The sequence below is a fragment of the Corapipo altera genome, unplaced genomic scaffold, assembly GCF_003945725.1.
Source record: "Corapipo altera isolate COAL_440 unplaced genomic scaffold, ASM394572v1 112, whole genome shotgun sequence".
Taxonomy (NCBI): domain Eukaryota; kingdom Metazoa; phylum Chordata; class Aves; order Passeriformes; family Pipridae; genus Corapipo; species Corapipo altera.
The window spans coordinates 6,101,249-6,122,358 of record NW_020884899.1 but is presented as its reverse complement, the minus strand read 5'-3'; the positions used below and the strand labels follow the sequence as shown (position 1 = coordinate 6,122,358).

The 21,110-nt window shown below is 45.2% G+C and overlaps 2 long non-coding RNA genes across 3 annotated transcripts in view; both read right to left on the bottom strand.

Annotated features, from left to right (window-relative positions):
- The window catches only part of LOC113949985, a 210,797-nt gene that overhangs the window by 12,826 nt on the left and 176,861 nt on the right, over positions 1-21,110 (bottom strand). The gene's annotated exons all lie outside the window — the stretch shown is intronic.
- LOC113949986 lies at positions 4,833-6,357 on the bottom strand. The gene is made up of 2 exons (XR_003528631.1): positions 6,275-6,357; positions 4,833-4,932 (listed from the first exon to the last, which is right to left on the bottom strand). It is a non-coding gene; the product is annotated as an uncharacterized LOC113949986 (long non-coding RNA).

Genomic DNA, 21,110 nt, shown 5'->3' with positions numbered 1-21,110 from the left:
AATTATAACACTGGGCTCCAGCGGTTTGACACCAAACCCCACGGAGGCCAGTGCAAAGACTTCAGGGCACTCAGGATTTTTCTTGTCCTGCTTCCACAGGATGAGGATTTCTTCATGATCAGCTCTTTATTAACATAAAAGTACTAACAGAGCATCCACTGCAGCAAACAGCTCTGGACACGTGTGACTCCAGGGACAGCGGTCCCTGGACCACAAAATTAACATGACACTGCTGGAATCACTACTATCTTTTTCTTAAAACCCAGTGCAGGCAGAGATAGGGAGCACAAACACTTGTTCTGGTATTTTAGCATTCTCATGTCCCTGTGACAACCGGAATAAAAGCAAGAATCTATTATTCTAAGTATTCTGAAGGAGAGAAAAATGAGGTTTCACAGAACCGAAAATTAAAAAAATTAGTCACATTGGAGGGAAACAGAGCATGCTGACATTTAAAGCATCAGCCCAGACAGGTTTAATTCCAGATTTCCAGCAATATCACAGACACTGCTCAACCTGGGGTGTACAAAAAGCTGACAGTGACTCCTACACTCTCTCTTTATCTCTCTCTTTTTTTTTTTTCTTTCTTTTCAGATCTCTGTGTGGTTGCTCAGTACCTCAGTCATGGCTTTCACTTGTCATAAAAGCAATGAATAATATTAATAAAAAATACTGCAAGTGTCTCTCCACATAAGAATGATTTAAAGATGTTTTCTTACACTCCCAGGAGAACAGATTTACAGACAAATTTAAGCTACTAAGTCAGAGGCAAATTATTGAAATGTTGTAAAGTTAAGGACAGAGAAATTACAGGACATAAAATTGATGATCATCTTGCTAGCACTGAAGAACCTCCTCTTAATCATAAGGCAAGTGGCCTCAGATGGCAAAATATCTATATTCCACTGCAGCTGGGTGTCCCCAGGAGAAGCCTGGATTAAACAGAAGGCAGTGAAATACAGACCTTGCTCAATGGCTGCATGAGAGCAAAATATACATCTTTTGTACATCCCTAAAAGATTTATCATTACCTATGGTTATAAATTTTCCTATAAAAGGGGTTTGAATGGAAAATACCTTTTTGGTCACTGGGAAGGAAAAGACAACAACATCATGATCAAAATCCCACTGATGGGCTGGTTTCATGGGGGAAGAGGGAAAGCTTCATTGTTCTAGAACCAGCATCTTGTCTAACAAAAATAGGTCCACAATTAAGCACCTCTGTGTGTCTCTGTAGGTCAGAATGCATGAGAACATGGTATAAGCATCTGGAGATGTGATTTTTGAGCTTGCTTTTGCCTGTGAGGCCCACATGGGTGGACCCTGCTGTAGGTGGGCATCTTGGACATGCAAAGTTGGGCAGCTGGGTCTGATACTGGTAAATCACTCTCCTTGAGAGCCCTTGGTTAGTAATGCTGGTGTTGCAGAGTCCAGGAGCAAAACAACAAAAGGCTAAAAGGAACAGTAATGGTTTGCTTTTCAACATTTTTGTCATTTTAACTACATCTTGCAAACTGTAGCTGAAAAAATATTCCTTTTCAAAAAATCTCTCACTAAAATTCAGTAGTACAAACCATTGACTAAGCAGTTACAAAGACCATAAAGAAGACTTTTAGTTATCATTTCCTTGGGACTATGGGAGTTAAAGTGGGATTAAAAATCACTGTCTAAACAGAGGGTCTGTCTCTGAGACAAAAACATGAGTTATTGACACCCATGTGTACATTTATTGACTTTGTTCCAAAACCCACATTGCAAGTGATACAAAAATAAGAAACTAACCAAACAATGCTTGCTCACGTGCAGACAGAGAACAATTCCTACATGGCAACAAACCTATGGAGGATATCCTGCTGCTGAATCTACCCTAAACTGAAGAGGGGTTGGCACGAGGCCCTCAGGAAGAGTCCAGAGCATGACCCTTTGTTGGGTCAGAGGGACTGACAGGGCATGGAGAGAGCCATCTGCCTTCACACAGGGAATTCATTGGTTGAATCCCACATATTAGATATAAGGGAGAAGTTTTTTACACACTGGAACAGATTGCCCAGAGAGGTGGGCAAACAGTCTGGGTCAGGTTGGATGGGGCTCTGAGTTGATCCAGTTGAAAGTGCTCATTGCAAAGGGGTTGGACTAGAAGATCTTTAAAGGTCCCTTCCAACCCAAACCATGCTATGATATTCATCAGTCCTACAAGAGCAGGGCTATGAATAAAACAAGCAATATGTAGTTGCCCATTAAATCCTATAGGGTGAAGAGCCTAAGGCTGAGGATAAGGGACCTGGAGGTAGTGCAAGCACAGCACACCCCGGGGAGGACTGTCACCATCCTCTCTCCTGGTGTCTGAGCCCTGGCAGTGAGACATGTCACACTGCACCCATTGAGCAAGGCAGGCTGCCAGGGGCCCCTGCCCACAGCACTGCTCTGACATGCTCTTCTGCAGCAAGCCAAGGACCCAGTGCAACCACCAGAAAGGCTCCTCATCATACTGCCTCACCCCTTCCCCAGCCTCTCCCGGGGAAATGTCCCCACAGCACTGCTGGAGCTGAGATCCACAAAGAGGAGTGTGTTAAGGAATAAATTCCTGCCACGTATTTTCTCCAGCGCAATGAAATAATGCGGGCCACGAATCTGACACTCTGCCTCTCATGCTGGAGAAGTGAGCAGAGCGCTGTGTTTTAACATTAGCTCCTAAGTATAATTTCCTGTAATTGTAAAGTGCTTTAGTGGTACTTGTGAACTTGGGTGGATAGCTCCTAAGTAAGTTGATGAATAACCCAGGACTGACTCATCTCCTAAACAGACCCAGCACTGAAGGAGGGAATGTAGAGAAAGGTTTTGCCTTCCATTAGCAACACTATCCAAACAACTGACCCTCTCCCTGAGAGATTAGTTCACAGCAGGTGAACTATAATCTGCTCTAATCGGCAGGCAAGGAAAGCATTCATTCCAGATGCATTACAGACAGCGCTTTTCTTCTCTTTTTTTCACACATTGTGAGCTCCCAACAAAGGGTTCCAGCTACCAGATCAAACAAACATTTTGCCACTTACTTGCAGAAATGGTCTGGTCCCAGGTTGGGATGGTAACCAGCTGAAGACTGGATGATGGGTAATTTTTTCCAAGCATGACCATCAGCACCTTCTCAGCTGGAAAATGGTCATTTGGTAAGGACTGATAGTGTTCAGAGCAATAGGCAAGTTTTTGATCGGGGCAATTTTGTGCTGGGAATTTGTTGTCAGTTTATGATGCTAATCTACCCAAAATTATTATTTGGCAATTACATTGTATTGCCACTCATCTGATGTACTCAGTTACCAACTGGAGAACATTTTCACAAAACAATCATGTCATTTCTGGCTTTCTGGTCCAGAGCCTCATGGGAAACCTACAAGATACAGTTAAACAATAAGGTTAATTTCCCACATCTGCTGCATATTAGAACTCATAGACTCACTTGTTTTTATAGCACATATATTTCCCTAAAACCAGAAGCAGTAAAGCCTTTATTATCCCACAACAAGTAAACATCCATCTCTCTTTTCTCCTCTCTTTCTCTCTCCCTTTGACCAACAATCTTATCTCTTCTCTGCCCACTAAGGCCATTACCTTTTCTCCACAGGTATCAATCACACTTTTTTCCTCCACAAATCTGAATAACCAACAAAATCCAATTACTCTCAGACTGATTGTTCTCAGCTAAGACTCAGTTTGAAGATGGTAGTTCTTATTTTGGAGTGAAAAACAACTTGTGTGTTTGAAAGCTTAGCTGTTTGGGCTTATGGGACTTTTTTTGCCTCTCACCTACACCTGCAGACCTGACAACAGGTGTCACCTCTGTCTGCACAAATGGCTTTGCTCTTCAATCCTGTTAACTGCAGCAGGGGGGTGTTCACCAGGGATGGTGCCAACCTCTGGCCCCAGAAGCTTCTGCATAGTTTGTGATCCAGGGGGGCTCCTGTTTCCCGGGCTGGAATCATGTACGGCTCAAAGAGACATCTCGTGGCCATATCTTATACTGCAAAGCAGTTACTTCGTGCATGGAACACCCCTTGTGTGCAGAGGGCCAAGATTTGCCTGAGTAGGATGATTACATTGGGCAAACAGCAGAGGATGCCAAAATACCATGCACCTCATTCAGCCTCCAGCCATTCTCTCTAGGTGCCTTCAGAACACGAAGAAATTGGAAATACAGACCAACTCTGTTCCTGTGCTTTTTGTTAAGGACTTGTAAGTATACAAAAGAGAAACAGCTTAGCAGGGGATGGCAGAGGGCTACAAAATCCTGAGTCACTAGGAGAAGCCAGAAAGGGAGCAGCTGCTCACTCCCTTCCAGCACAGGACTCACAGCCATCAGGTGAAGCTTTTGGGAGCCAGGCTGAAGCAGGAGGGTGAGGTTCCTCTTGGGCAACAGAGGATCCAAGGGAGTCCTTGCTGAAGGAGGCTGGGTATGTAGAAAGACCACCGGGGCTGAAGGAAAAATTGGAAAAATATCAGGAAAACAGAGCTCCACTGGGGGCAACCAGCAAACAAAGCACAGCAGTGTTGGAAATCCCCTGACCTGCAGACAATCCTTCTGGGAAAGTGCTCAGGGGAAATGCAATGTCCTTGATTTGCTGTTGCTTTTTCCAAGGCATTTGCCTCTGGCTACCACAGGAGTCTTGCCTATGGTGCAGGACAGACCCAGGTGTGACCCAGCACAGCAGGTTTTACACTCACAGGTACAGTTACAGAGAAAACTGGGAGCATCCTGGGAGCACGGAGCAAGTGCCAGTTTGATCCTGACTTCTTGTCTTTGAGAGCTAACATGGAAGGTGAGCAGTGAGAGCACATTAGCAGTGGGGAGCCTCAGCTCTCAGTTTAATGTGACCTTGTCCATGCTGCTTATTCCTTCCTTTGAGGAGCAACAAGGCTCTTCCACCTACGTGTGACCTGGTGATGAGAAACATGCTGCATGAATGATGCCCCAGATTTTGAAAGATAACCAGCTCAGTCCAACAGCTACCTAGGAAAGGGGTTTACATTAATCTTTGTTGGCTCCTGCTAAATGCTTCCTCCATGATTAACACCAGAGGTGATGTTGATAGCAGGATTCATTGTCAAAATAGCTTATAAAACAATTCCATAAAACTGTGTAAATCTTGTGTTGATCTTACTTTTTACAAGGAGTCTTAAAGCCATATATCCCAGCGCCATTTACAAGGTTGTTGCAGGTGTGGGACTGGCCTTAGAAATATAGCTACTACTTAAACTGAGTATTTTACGAGCCTGGGGAAACATCCGTTTGAACAGTAAAAGGAGCTTTCCAGCCCACTTGCTTCTTTGTGCAGAGACTAAGCCATTGCCCATCAGACTTCAGCACCTCCTGAGCCACAGCCAAGGTGCAAGGACAGGATTCCTTTGTCAACAAAACCTTAGCAAAGTTTTCCAGTATTTTTAAGATTGGCTTCAGGAGGAGCTGGTCTCCCCAAGGCGAGGTTTCACTGCAAACCACTGAGCACCCTAAAAACACCTGCCATTTGCAGAGCAGGGGCTGCCACGGGCTGCAGCCATTCCTCTGGTAAAGCTCACAGGCTATTTACTAGTGCTCTGGAGCACAAAGAAACAGGTGGAAAAGGGAAGAATGAATAGCTCAATCATGTAAATCAGATGACAGAAAGCATTTAAGTAGGCAATATATACTGTAATTACATAATAGCTATTTAATAGAAATCAGGGTGAGTTTGCTAGGGAGAAAGGAAGGGATGGGAGAGATTTTTCCCCTTGAGTTAAAAATTATCAGGTTTTTAACCCTGTATTAACACTCAAGATTACATTCCATACTCTGTGCCCTCTGAGCTTTCCTTTCAGCTCCCAGTGCAACAGTCCTGAGATTGCTCAAACTACAGGAATTCACCTTCCTCTCGCGGTGGCCACTGAATATAGGATCTATTAGGTCCCAGACCATTGCACACCTCTCCTTTACAGGGTGCATGGGCAACCAGGTGCCACGCTGCACCCCAAAGAGCACTGTGCTCTGCAGTTGGTTACAGGTGCTCCCCAGTTATAACACTGGGAGCAAATGAGTTGCACTTGGATTTGAAGTTGAGGGACTCTGGGTTTTAGCTAGGATTTGCATTTTAACCTTGGCCAGGCTGCTTATTCCTTCCTTTAAGGAGTGACACAGCTCCTCCATCTACATGCAACCCAGCAAAGGGAAATACCAGTGAGCTGCAAAGTAGTACCTCCATTGCAACGTGGGACTACGGGCAATCCTTTTCCCCACTGTCCTCACCTTCATCCTCCTCATCAGATGCCTGGCCTCGCCTTCCCAGCGGATGTGTCTCAGAGCCCTCTTATCTCCTGCTCGTATCTTCTATGTAAGACCAAATATTGACACAGTTCAGGAATGGCCCTTGGCTATGAGCAATCTCCTAACCTTCAAGATAGCCCTTGACCTCTCCCCTGAGCACTGAAATGCACAGAATAAATGCAGAACGGAGTCACAGTGACTGACTTGGAGCTGGTGTAAAGCAGCTGGAGGGATAAACCCAACTCACGACTTCTGCTTTGCAACAGCTCATTCTGGAGGGTCTCCAGAGACACTGACTGATAGATGTTTGGATCAGTATTGCATCAGTGTTGTATCATCATCCTCAGCTGAAATGAGCTTTTCTTTAGCTCTGCCAAACATCCAGTTTGTGATGTCCCTCCGATTTAATATAAAACAGAGAAAATCCTTCCCTATTTTTCTAAAATAGGCCTTCTAAAAGAGTGTCCAACTCCTGAATTTTACAGTATCCATAACACTGTGCAGTGGCTGTGGCACAGATAAACTGTGGCCTTTAAATTCAGGCTGTGGCCTGAATAAAACACCACACTGGAGGGGCTGGGATCATCTGTGGGTTACAAGCTTGTATTGCACTTGACGCATTGAATCTCCTTCCTAATGAGGGGTTATTAAGATGTTTTTGCAACACAAGTAAAAATACAACATTTTATAAAAGGCTTTATATAGTTAACATACTAATTAGCCATGATAATAACAAGTAACTTTATAAATGAATGTATGAAACACCATTATCTGAATCCCATTTGTATGTGGCTTCACTTGGACTTGAAAAAGTGCTGGGCTCATGTAACAACCTTCCCTTCAGCCAGAGCAGTGATCTGGGGTTCTTCCCTCTGCCTTGGCTATTTATTTCCACAAAACACTAAGAGTTCTAATAGGAGTCTATTCCAAACACAAACCTGGTTGAAACCTGCCTGTTTGAGTGATTAGGCAGGGACTGATAGACCAATGAGGCAGAGCAATCACACAGCTCCCTGTTTCCTTTGGAAAATAGGCTAAAAATAGGGGACAGGCAATAGAAAACCAACAGGAAGGCAGGAATGGATCTATCAATAGCTCCTGCCCTGCTTCCTGCTCATTAGTGTCTCCCAGCAGATGTCAGGTAACCTTTAGAAACCCTCTAAAGGAGCAGTCATTTATCAGACATTTCTTAAATTGAGATAGAGGGAATTTGGACCCTGTACAGTTATGGGCATCCCAGAAGAAAGAAAAAAAAAAGAAGAAAGAAAAAAGACAAATACAAGAAAAAATTCCCTTCTCAGTGCATGCATTGTATCTCACAGAGAGTTTCTGTTTCTAATACAGCCACAGACCAACTGTGGACTTTGCACTACATCTGTAGCTAAATGAACATGTCACACCGATCCGTCTCCCTTGGTGTTACCACTGCAATCCCAAGCAGAGCAGGAGAGGAAACACGTGCTTTAGCAGCAGTGGTCCTCCCAGGAGGTGAAATGCTTAAACTCCATGTAAGAGTAATTTGCTGCCTAAAAAAGCCTGTCAGAGAGATGTTATTGACGGTGGGTGAGAGGGCACAATACAGGTTCTAGCTTGGTATGTTGGAGGTGAGAAAAAGGATTTTTCCATCAGAGCCACGGACCAGCCCTTCCTCCAGCGGCAGCAGCCGGTGATGGTGAGCGTTGCTCACTAGATGGCGAAGGATTCCTTCCTCCCTGCAAAGCCCCTACAGCAGCAAGGAGAGATTCTCCTTGGGATGGAGGAAAGGGCTTGGAACACTGAGGGGAGAGTTAGAGGAGACTTTTGGAGAGGTGGTACAGTTCTCCTTGAAGAGATGGTGCCACGTTTGTGGATCTCTCTCTTCACCTGATTTGAAACAAATGTGTAGACAAGACCCTAGATACCAAGGACTGGTGGGAAAAAGATATTCCATCAATCCTCCTGCAAATTCTCTCCAACCTTCAGGAGTTTCTTTATCTTTTCACCAGTGGGATCAAGGTCATGTGACCCACATTTGCCCCTCAAATCTATTTAGCTAGCAAGCACACAGGATCATACAGACTGGGATTCATCCATCCTGAGTCTCTGAAGTGCTCCCAGCACAAAAATCAGCTTTTAGAGATTACAGCTAACTAACAGAGATGCTCCATAACAACATCCATCACCCACAAGAAGTCTCAGTGCAAGGCTCCTGCTGCTGCCATGGGTTGGGCCCTGCCCACATAGAAAGCTGTGTGTCACCTCCACAGCACATTCTTCTGCTCTCCCAGGGATGTTCAGCAGACACAGGATTGCAACAGCAGGGACAGGACTGTGGCTGATTTAAGTCCTTACACAGAGGCTGTGTTTGTTCAAGCTGAACAAACCTCATGATTTGCCAGGTTGGGAGACTTGACTGCCCCAGGTACCTTCAGCCTCTCAAACACAACTAAGGAAGCACGAGAAAGGATGATGCTCTCTCTAGGGTATTTGGCTACAAGCCAAATTTGTCATTCTCAAATAAACAAAACAAAACAAACAAACACATAAATAAAAATAAAAATCCTCAACTGAGACACAGCTGTGAGCCAAGCAAGACTGTTTTGAAAGTCTTCAACTGCACTAGTGAGTCATAAACCAACACGGCAGCTAAGGAAGAGAGTTAGAGGAGGGTAATTTCAGCCATGTTTTCAGCAGCAACTGGATCCCAGGAGTGTCCTGTTCTTGCAAGTCATCAGTGTTTACAAGGCAAGTTTTGCCCCATTTTAGCCAGAGTCCCTTACAAAGCCTCAACTATTTGCAAATAGTTCCTTGCCCATGAGCGCTGCCAATATTTTCAGTAACACCAGTTCAAGTAGGAAGAAAGACCTTCACCAGATGTCTGTGTTGCCAAGTGAAGAACTGTCTGCAACAAGCTCAGCCCTGCAATTTCCAGATTCCCCATCTCCATTTCTGGCTTTGGCCATGGCCACTTGGGCTCCATTGCCAAACATCCACATTTAGGCACAAACAGCATCCTACTGTTCCTGGCTATGCTGGGCTCAAAAACCTCAGCTCAGCTGATCTGCTGGGTGATGCTGGCTATTTCGTCCCAGGTGTGCTCACATTTGCACGTTCTCTCTCTGCCCAGCCCAGTGTGAACCTGTGGCTGAAGTCTGCAGAAAGAAGCGGAACGTGTGTGTGCTCTCAGAGGTGTCCCATTCCAGTGTGAGTGTGGTGTTCATGGCATACAGCTGCCAGCTCAGGCATCCAAAATGTACCTTTACATAGTGGAGCATCCTCTGTTCCTCCACGTGAGATGCCCATCTGCATGAACCTTTAGGCAGCAGCACCAGTAAGTTCACACCTGAGTCTACAAATATGGGATAACACACACACGCAGTGTATATACTCAGACATGAATATAAGGCAGCAAACGGGATTTTGAACATTCCTCACAACCATTTGGCATAAAATCAGTCCTGAGGGTGATGTTTAGCAGCCTGAGTTCTTTCATTGCTTCCTCCAGCCCAGGATCTGTTATACCCATGCTACACTATTTGCAGAATAATGTGAACATATTTCTGTTCAGAACCCCAAGGCTGTTCCTGCCCAGCTCGCCGGGATATGAAAATACCTGGATGGTGGTACTGACATTTTTCCTGAAGCTCTTTTCTGTTTAACAGAAGCAAAGTCACGTTGCTGAGAGACCCCTTAGTAACAGGAAGCAGTTGTCCAGTTTAAAGAACCAGCTAGAAAGCAAACAGCTTTGCCTCCTTTTTAAAGCCCCTCAGGACAATATTTACTCTTCTAAAATATCATTGTGCCATGGCTTTGGGACTTTGCTTGACAAACTTGGGGGTCTCTGAGCAGTTCAAAGTGGGCTTGACCTATAGCTGAGCATGGAAAACAGGAACTGCATATAAATAACTAAATTACAGAGAGATCAATTCTCAGTCAACTCATTAGCAATGCCCGGCGTCTTTAAGTGATAACTCCACTCTCTAAGACCTTTACGTAATTACTTGCACAAGGCACATTTTACCCTTTGGTTCGCAAGTTTCATAAATGAAGGTTAAGTTTACTTAACCACCCAGGATTTACCAGCCATGTTAAAGCATAAAATGCATGTGCTGCCAGGTGTCTGAGCAGAAACTGCCTTGTTGATTCAGAGACTCCAAGGTTAAATGATGGCTCCTGAGTCCAAGTGTGTTTCCCATTGGGGAACGGGAGGATCTGCACTGTAACATTGTACCACAGTTCAGAAGAGGTTGATTTAACGAGGCTTGGAGTTAAGATAGCAGTGATTGCAAAACCCTGAATGAAAATCAGGGATTTGCTGTACAGTGCACCCATAACAGGAATCTTGAGTGTGTCACACTCCAGCTTGTTACAGAAAGATAACCATGCTTTTGTTTTCCTAGACAGACACCTGCTTCTATCATCTATCTTGCACCTCTATAGGATCCATGTTTATACAACCTGCATGTCTCTTACTTCACATGGTTCCTGCAACTGAGTGGTGGGCCAGGGCCAAATTTTCAGCTGATGTAAATCAGCACGGTCCTTTTAATGTTTTTGGAAAGTCACACTGGTCAAGGCTAGATTGGGTGTTTTCAGGATAGTAGGTTTGTACCTCTGTGTTTGACTGACTCCTTTGTGACAGCATTTTAGATGTCCTGGTCTTTACTCTCTCCACTTTCCCACACACTCAAGTTTTTCAGACACCACTGGAGCACCCAATGGCTTAGTAAAGTTGTGTGTGTTCCAGGAGGAACTTGCTCAGAGAGATGTGGAGCTGTTGGCTGGTGTAATGCAGGAAACCTGGGAGAGAGCAGTCTAGCAGTCTATGGGATATGCATTTTCTTTCCTCCAAACTAATCTCATTACCTGACAGCAAAGTCCAAATTCTGCCCCTCAGCCCAGGTCTGCTGCACCAGAACAACATGACAGGCCATGATGCTGTCTTCAAAGGAAGGTCCTCAGGCTGGACCCTCCATGGAATGCTTCAGCAATCTCTCCCCACTGCTGCCTTTCCCAGAGGCACTCCCTCTTTCAGCACATGGACAAACAGAGAGCTCTCTCCCTGTGGGTCACATGTGAACCCAGGCAGGAGCTGAGAACTGGCATGTACCTCGCATGGCACAGAACAATTTGATGGGGACCTCTCTAGTCCCATCACATGATGGGGATACCTGAATTCTGCTCACTTGAAGTTTGCTCAGATGTTTGGTCACATTTCCATGCACCTGACAGAGGAAAGATTGGTGTGTCTGATCTTCCACATGGTCTTCAGATGAAGTGGGCTGAACCATTCTGGTCAAAAATTTGGCTCTTGAAGCCATGCCATAACTGATCATGAAAAATAATGGGTTGAACTTACAACACAACTAATGGTGACAGGCCAGAACTTCCACCCTCTGCAGTTCTGGGTGCTTCTGTGCCTCATGTTTGTCTTGAGGTGCAGCTGTCATGGTCTGGAGGCATGTACAAGGCATCGTATGCAAGAGGAGGTAGTATCTTTTATTAGAACACACATAGTTGGAAAAAGTAGGTCAAGCTTTAAAGCACATGAGCTTTTCTTTAGGTCTTGCCTAATTAAACTCCTCTGACCATTGCAAATCTAAGTGCAATTTTAAAGGCAGGATAGAAGTGGAGCAAAGATTTTGTAAAGGGCTCAGCACAATAGGCTATAGTTTGCAATAACTAACCATTAGTCTTGGGGAAATAGCTCAGCCTCTGATCTGACATTTTAGCAGCTAAGAGCTCTGGCTAACAGATCCTACTCTGAATTACTCTCTCAAAACCTTATCAAAAGGAAATGGAGCCTTTTGAAATCACTGGCATCTCTGGAAGACTGGTTTATCAAATTTCCCCCGGTTCAAGCAGAAAACCTCTGTTTTCCTCTGCTCTTTAACCTCTTATTTAAAATGTCATTTCACTTTGAACTGTCAAAAGAGGCAGCGAGGGAAGCAGCGAGCTCACCATCAGAAGGAGGTGAAAGCTGAAACTTTACCCGTCCTTAGTGAGTTTATCCACATATCAATGGCATGCTACACCAGCGTGTTTATTTTTATGACTAGAGCATATCCCTTAACCTCAGGGATCCGAACATTTCCCTGGAATGTACAGACGTTTCATATCATTTATTTCCCAGCGGCCCTTCCCCACACCAGCTCCACACACGCATACATAAACACACACGCTCCTATTCACATTCCCTTGATCGCACTGGTGTACACAACCAGACAGCAGCTTAACATAAGCACACACTCATCCCTGTCCACAGCATCAGTCTTATCTGCGTCCCTCTGCATAAAATATAAATGTACACATTCCTATATTTAGAGGTACTTATTTATATAAGACGTATATAAGACGTATATGAACATAAGTGGCTGCGATTTGTGTGTGCATCTATTTGTGTGAGCTACATGCACATGTGTGCACACAATTTTTCTGTGTGAAAATGTACATATGTGGAAAACCAGGACTGCAAAGGGCACTGACACATGGCACTGATTCCCATGGCTGCTCAGGACCTCGCTGTGTGGCTTCCATAACAAAGGGAAAGCATTTGGATGGGATCCCAAGGACTTCCACCAGCCGAACATTTGGATTTCACTTAGGTCTGTGTTTGTATCTGTTTTAGGGGGAAAACTACTGCCTGGAGCTACAAACAAAGATGATGGACCATATTTTCCCTCAGAAGCCCTAGAGCAATAGGGATTCTGTGAAGTTGCTGCAGCTTTGCTCTGTTATAACTCTGTCCCCTTGCCATATTGACTCAGGCTCTAATGAGATATTACCAAGCAGTGAGGTTGGATTCAAGCTCTCATATAAGCTGCCAGCTGAGGATTGGACTCCTTTATCAGTTTATGCTGCCTTGCTGTGGGCCAAGGTCTTCAGCTGGTGTAAATCACCACAACTCCACGGAGGCCATGAAAAATGAGGTGCATAAGTTAAGCATCTGTCTCAATGGCTGATGTTTTTCTTTGCTCCCATGGCCTCAATTGCACTTAAGATGAACATAAACCCATGAAAACAGTTTAATGGGACATGGGCTTTCTGCTGATCATCTGCATGCAACTGAATTTTACTCCATGTGATTGCTAAACCAAGTTCAGCAGATATGCATGTTACAAATAATTTGTCATGCTCTTAGGCGTGTTCCACCCCAGGCCACAAAATGTTCACAGTAATTGAAATATACAGCCAAATTCCAAGCTAGCATAAATCTCCGCTGATGTCAAGCCATATGGAAATCCATATGATTTGAGGGCTGTAAAAAAACCTAACAACCAACCATGCCTTCTAGTGAGAGACTTATGCAGCTCAATCTGATTATTCTATCACAAAGGAGATTAAGAGATGACTCTATTAGGATGTCCAAGTACAGATGGAAAAAGAAAATACCCAGTATGGAATGGTTCTTTAATCCAGCTGAGGAATGCCAAATGAGATTCATTACTTGGAAGTAAATGCCAGCCAAACTTGAATAAGTGATAAAGCATAGATTTTTTTAACATGGAATCATTGAAAGTCTTCACACCAAGGTCACATACTTTTCTTCACAAGATTCTTTTATCTAGGATAACTTGTTGAGTTCAATATAACAGTAATGACATCAGTTGTTGAACATGTTGTTTTCTAAGAGGTTGTTTTCTAAAACTATTTATAAGAAGCCAGTGAATTAAGCTTGAGAAAAGCCACTATCAATAGGGCTAAATTTACTACAGATTGATTTAACTTCCACTTGAAAATGCTTAGGGGACTGCTAAGTAAAAAATTAGCAGCAGAAAGCACTGAACTTGATAAAACACAGAGCTGAACGACAAACAAATGATCATTTTTAGAGCTATGAAACTAAATTCTTCCAGTTATAACAGAGAAAGAAGAAATCTGCATCTCGCTAAATCTGCATTCCTCTGCAGCAAAATCGATGGATTTCAATGGATCCCAACTGACAAGGGCTGTGGTTGCTCCAGGTTCAAGCATTTGTCCTAAGAAAGGCCCAGGTGCCAAGTTAATTTTTAAGAAAAGTTTTTTTAAAAATGTCTTTGCACCATCTGTTCTCTAGGAGTGGTGCATTCCTCAGGCTGCAATTGTCATCAGCTTCTCATTATTATTCTTAATGTTTCTTCGAAGTCAGTCAAAAACAGAGACAGAACAACAGATTTGGGGAGTTTGTGCTCTGTTTGCACACTACATTTTGCCCAAAGTACATAAGAGTTTTTAGTTATTTCCATCCATGGCTCTTTGGCAGCAGAGCCTGATGTCAGAACCCCAGCTTGTCAAACAGATTATGATTATATATTATATATAATCACAATGAAAAGGAGATTTGAGATGAAAATCTAAAATTGGGATGGGGTGGGAGCGAAACCAACTCACTGCAGGCAGCTTTCTAATTTCAGTCATTGGTTCAAATCCCACCCAGAAGCCACAAGGCAATGCAGGATCCCTCAATTTCTTGGAAACTTGTCCCATACTGTTACTAAAATCAGTGGGATGCTTTGCTGTGCCTCTGCTGGAAGCCTGGGGAAGTTTTAACCAGGGACATCCCAGCCTGAGGTGCACACACCCCCTTTCTAGTACATTTACAAGGGGGTGTTTACTCTGAAGAAGAGCTGGGGCCTGCCAGGGTCAGGAGGGTGCATTTGCTGACTGTGCTTTGACCAGTGGCAATACCCATAAAGAAAGAAAAGGCTGAGGGAGGCCATGCTCCAAGATGTAGAAATAAAACTCTCTTACCCAAGAAATGAGCATCAAAGCCCAGAAGTCCAGATCTCACTTACCCCTTATTGGTTGGGTGAGTAAATTCTGCTTTATCTGGCCACACTGCTCAGATGGGATTTAGGAAATAAACCTGCAGAGACTAGGATTAAACAGCCAGGGCAGAGGTGCAGGGCATTTCCCTGGAATTAGCAGCTGCCTAAGGGATTGGCCAGTGGCACTTCAGTGTTGAATAAGGCTCAGGAGCAATGCTACTGGGGTTGGACAGAGGCAGGAGCCAAATTCCAACCAAGGGAAGTGCTGCCACTCTAAAGAAAAGCCCAGCCCTATGTGATGTGCACGGGCCCATAGCAGTTATTAATGTTGTTGGATAGAGCCAGGACATAAGAACTGTGTTTCTGTGTCCAAATAAGACTCCAGCCCAATCTGATCTGCCCTCTCTGGTTAGACCAAGAGGGACTGAACTGTTTCAAGTCTCTGCTTTCCAACAGGGTCACTAACCTGCAGCGTAATATCTGATGGTTAAATGGTTAGAGCAGTAATTCATGCTGGAATATTAATGATGTCACTGTAATATGGCCACTAAGTCATCTTGCCTCCACAGAGGTTCCCCACTCTAGTAAGAGCAAAACCCTGAGCCACTCCAGACAGAGCTGAGCCCCAGCACCTCAGGCTGAATGCAAATAAATGTTCTTAAATTCTGGCTGCTATATGGTTCTGGGTGTTTTCGTCCTAAAAAACGGTGGGAGGAGGAGGGGTGTTGAGAGGTAATTAATGCAGGATAGGTATGCATATTTTCCTCAAGGTCAAAGCATCGGTTTCCCCATGGTGTTAGAAAGCAGAGGCTGTTAGAAATCACCACAGCCCTGAGACTGATGGCTTGCACTTGGCACGAAGATCTCGGTATGCTTAGATGACAACAGTTTGTAGGATAAAACAGGTTTCCTGATCCTACTCTTTAAGCCCTTAAATGTGTGGAAGGTGGTCATCCAACAAGTGGCCCATCAGATAGATAAGCACTGAATACTTTGCTGTGTGTACCTGAAATGAGCCCTTTGGGGGATCACTACATAGCAGAAAATAACCCAGAAGGTTTGTGAACCTTCAGACAAGGTGCTGCACAAACCCCCTCACAAACCCTCACTGTAAAATCGACAAGGCAAAGTCAAAGGTTGGAACAACTCTCTGGTTCCCTTCCCTCTCTCCTCACCAGTTTGTTTCTAATTATTTTGCACACAGATCACAAGGCAAAAAAAAATGTCTTATTTCACTAGGGAGGGGGAAAGAAACACACTTGATGGTACTTTAAAAAAACTTATTCTCTTTCCTTTCAAAAACAACAAATCAAGTAAATTAGTAGGCCTGGTCTGATGAGTATGAGTCATTTTTCAGTACAAACTAACCACAAAAAAATCTGGGTTTAAATTTAGAGGAGAAGGCAGAAAAAAGAAAATTATAAAATAATAAATGCATTTTTTTAATTATTCAATATTAGTAATGACCAGAAGAAAACTATAGGGTTTAAACATCAGAGATCATAATGTAACCTCTGAGTCATGGCCAAGCAATAAACAGACCAAATAATTACAGAGTTCGAGATCGAAACATTACACCGTGTGACTAAGAGAATAAACTCCACTCTTCGTGTTTTAACAGCTTGCTACTCCATGAACATCAGCAATGGGGTTTTTTTCTGTCAATTTGCATAGATTAGCCTTTGAGAAAGATCTCCCTTACTGTCTCCCCAAACTACTTTTTTTTAAAGCTCTAAGCAGTTGATGTATCTCTGTCTACCCCCTTGTCTATTTATCTGTATTCGACACAGATATCCTCCCCAAAATGAAAACTGATTTTCTGTGGACATACACGTGTTTCCTATTGACAGCTGTGGGATTCATGTGGGTGTTTGTGACTTATAAACACGCACATGCAGGCTCATATGCACTTATTATTCCTGTTGGAAATCTTAAGTGATTTCTTCAAAAATCATGTAAGAAACACGAGCAGAGAAGAGAAGAGAGTAGTTCTCTAGAGCAGCACCCCATGATGATAGCTAAGGCTTTTTCTTCTTATAGCCCTGAACAGCTACAGCAGAGAAAACTGAGCTCCTAAGGGCAATTGTAATGTGCATCCCTGGCTTCAGATCACAGCTGCTTTAGCCACATTCCAAAAGACACGCTAGCTCTTCTCTTCACTGGCTCAGCTCCCATAGCTTGCTCTTCCATTGGGCTGGGTCACTAGAGAAGACGGAAAACGAAGCCTCCAGCTTTTTGCCCAGTCCTAGCATGGGCATCACAGCCCAGAAAGGCAATCAGCAAGACAGTCTTCCTCAGGCTCAGCTCCACAGTGATTTTCCTTCCCTCCCTGGGCTTTTAGCTTGGACAGCTTTGGGTATTATGTTAAAATCATGCAGCTTGCTAACAAAGAGATCTTAGCAACCTTCAAATTTTACTTTTTTATGGAGAAATAGTGTCCATGTACATATGCAATGACTACACACACAATACAACTTTGCAAAGAAACAGTCATTATATATTGTAACTACACACACCCACACATTTATAAAACTAGGAATAAAACACTGCATTTTTTGAATCCCTCAGACCCAGGAACAGCCCATGTGTTAGAGCTGAAAGATTATGTAAATATCGACCTGAGGTAGCAGTAGTGTGGGATAATTTAGTCCCAAGGGTTAATTGACTATGAATGATCTTAAGATCACCAAACAACCTAACTAATGGCTTGCAATATGAGCTTTCCATACAAGACACAGCATCTTGCAGTATCCCATGTGTTACTATGCATCTCCCATTATTGCATATTCTGTGTTATATGGAATATGGTACATTTTGTGCTGCATACTGTTTCTTATATATGTATTACATATCAAGTCGTATATATTTTACATTCAATTATATATTGTGTAAATTTGTACTTAAGCCAGGACCAGATTCCAACCCATACTGACAACAAGCAGACAATATCCGTTCAAAGCAAAAACCCAGCAGTGGAGCAGGTTCTACTGGCACTGCAGCCTGGGGATGCTGCTGAGCAGAGTCAGAACCATTTCCCCTGTTTGCAGAAATAGATGAGGCGGGTTTCTGGCTTGGTCTCTTGGCTACACACAGGTCACGCTTCAAATTTTCTGTATTTCACCCATCAATGCATTAGAACAAAACCCACAAGTGAATTTCACCTCTCCTCTGCTCCAAAGAGCGTCTGAGTCTCTGGAGTGGAAGGACACAATGTGGGAGTGCCCAGTCCCAGAGAGCAGCCGGGGCCGGGGGATGGAGCGCAGCCAGACCTTGTCCCCCTCCGTCCCACGTGTTCTTGCATTTTGGGTGGCAAGCACAGAGAGCTGGTGCCTCTAGATAAAAAAAATAACGTTTTTTAGGGAGCCGGTGCCTCCCTAAAATAACGTTTGCTGAACGCAGGCGTGCTTAGCCTGGAAGCTTTGCTTCACTCGCTTTTCCCCCCTCGTCCTTCCCCCGGCCCGGAGCCCCGGTGGGTACCGCGTGGGAGGGGACGCGCCACCCGGGGTGTGGTGGCACTGACGGGGGGCTGACAGCGGCACCTCCCCGCGGGAGGGAGAGGGCCGGGCTGTGCCTCTGAGAAGGGGAAGTACCGGGCTTGTGGGGGGAGCATCGGGAGCCCAGAGCAGCGGGGATCCCACCCCGTCCGCGGCGCCGGGGGCTGAGCGGCTCCTCACCCCGGCGGGCGGGGAGGAGGAGGAGGAAGAAGAAGAGGCTCATTTCGGTGCGGGCAGGTCGGAAACCACGGCGGGAAGGGTTCGGGACCCCATCCTCTCCCCCTAGCCTCCCTGCACCGCCCTCAGCTGCCCACGGTGTGTGCCCATGTGTGCTCACTCGCCTGCGCACGGTTCATTTAAGGACGTGCGTGTCTGTACCCAAATGGCCGTTTCGGTAATTAGGTACAGCTCAAAAGTCGTTTAGAGGTAAAAAAATAGACTTATCTTTATATTTAGAGGCCATTTCTCTATATATGGATATACCCGCGCAAACAGCCGTACATTCGATAAAGCCTTCCTGCAAATACCGTATATTTATGTCTTCACCAATGTTGTAAGTCTAAGATACATGTAAATTGTATGTATCACGAATATGCCGCTTTATAATTTGTAATTCTAATTCCCATTTAATAACATAACTCGGCTAAATATATGTACCACAGTTAGTTGAAGGACACACTTAAATTAAGGATATACATAATTTTTCTACAGTGCGTAGAACTGTATAAACAATAATTTCGAATTACAAGTAATGTGTCTATAATGTGCCTCATGTGCATGAGGCATATTTCATCGAGTGTTTCTCAAATGTATAGTGAAATTAATTACGAAATTGTCACATGTGTCATTTATATATATACAGATATAATTGTGTGTGTGTGCACGCCGAACTTGTGAATTATCAGGGGACGAACGGGATGAAGTAGAAGGCAGAAGCCCCGGGCAGCCATCCATCAGAGAAAACCCACCCCGGAGGATATAAACACACTGATTTTGTTTCGGAGCCTGGCTCGGCTCACCATGAGAAATGTCATTTCGAAAGTACGGGCCAGCCAGGCTGGTCCCACCGGCGGAGCAGGAGGGTTCGGGGATCCCCAGGGACCCCGCCAGCCCCTGGAGCAGTCCCCCCGGGGCAGGTAACGATGGTTGCGGGACCAAAAACGTTGTTTCCAAACGCTTGTTCTCAGAAAGAGGAAGAACCGGTATCTGCATAGAAATCTCTGCAGAGAGATTAAAGATGCAAACCTAACAAAACAAAATAATTTAAAAATCGCAGCGAAACGGACCTCAACAGCCTCTCCCGGCTCAGCCAGCCCAATCTAAAGCCACTCGTTTTTAGTAGCAAAAAATTAATCGGGGTGGGTAAAAAAAAAAAAAAGGCTGGTTTGGTTTGATTCGGGACAAGCGTTTTCCGATATTTTTGTAAAATGATTTTGCACCAGCCGATGGGATCGCCTAAAAAGCCCTTCGGGATCCAGCCCGCGAAGGGCTGCGCGGCTCTGCGCTCCCGCCGGAGCTGGAGAGGAGGGGTCGGTGGAGGGAGGATGGAGAAAGTACAGACGGTATGAGGGGGTGTTGCTGAATCGAAAGATAGAGGAAGACTGAGAGATGCTAAAAAAGCATGAGCGGGGAAATAAAAGAAATCAAAGAGAACGACAATTAGAGAGGGGGGCGTGCGGTGGGAAGTGTCGAGGTGTTGAGGGGGGCTCCGGGATGAGGCGAATTTCGCCTCGATTACAGCAAGCCTACGCGGGGAAAGAAAAAAGAAATATTAAAGAAGAAAGCAATCTAGGAGAGCCGCAGCTGTGCGCCAGGTGATGGGGCCGGAGCGCCCGGCGGCCGGGAAGCGGCTCGGGACGGAGGCGGGACACAGCCCTCAGCCCCCAGTCCGGTTCTGGGGAGAGCCCGCCTGGCTTGGAGGTTTGTTGCTCGCTAATGATCAACATCTTTCTTTGTTAATTAGAAGTGCCTGGCGATGCTGGCGCCTTGGCGCACCGCGGGGAGGGCACGGCCACCCCCTCCGCCGGGGGACCACCCCGTTTGGGGCAACTCCGCCCGCCCTGCTGCGGTGCCACCGCGGGAGCCACCTTCCCGCATGCACCTGCACCGGGGCGGGGGGGACACGGCAAAGAAACCCTTTCCCTCCGTCCTTCCTTGCTCCTGGCACTGCGCCCATGAAACGGGCGATGCGCTGGATCAGGTCCCGCAGGCTCTTTTAAGCTAATACAGTGAGATGTTCGTTTTCCCCTGCTGGTTTGTGTCTTTGTTTGGGATTTTTGTTTGTGTTTATTATTTATAATTTTTTTTTTTACTTTTTTTTTTTTTGCATCTGGGAGCATCCCTGCTCCCCGGGCGAGGGCACGGTGCACTTCCCTCGGCGGGGCGCAGGGGGTGCCGCGGGACCGCACGGCGCTGCGGGGCGCAGTGGGGGCGAGGGTGAGCTGCCGGGGCTTTCATTCGTGGTTTCTTTCCTGTTACGCGCACATACGCGCACACACACACACACACAACTTTTTCTTCTTCACCTCTCCCTGGAGGAGCGAGGCGAGCAAAGCCGCCGCCTGCTTTCCCCCACTCCACCCCCAAAGGAACCGGGAT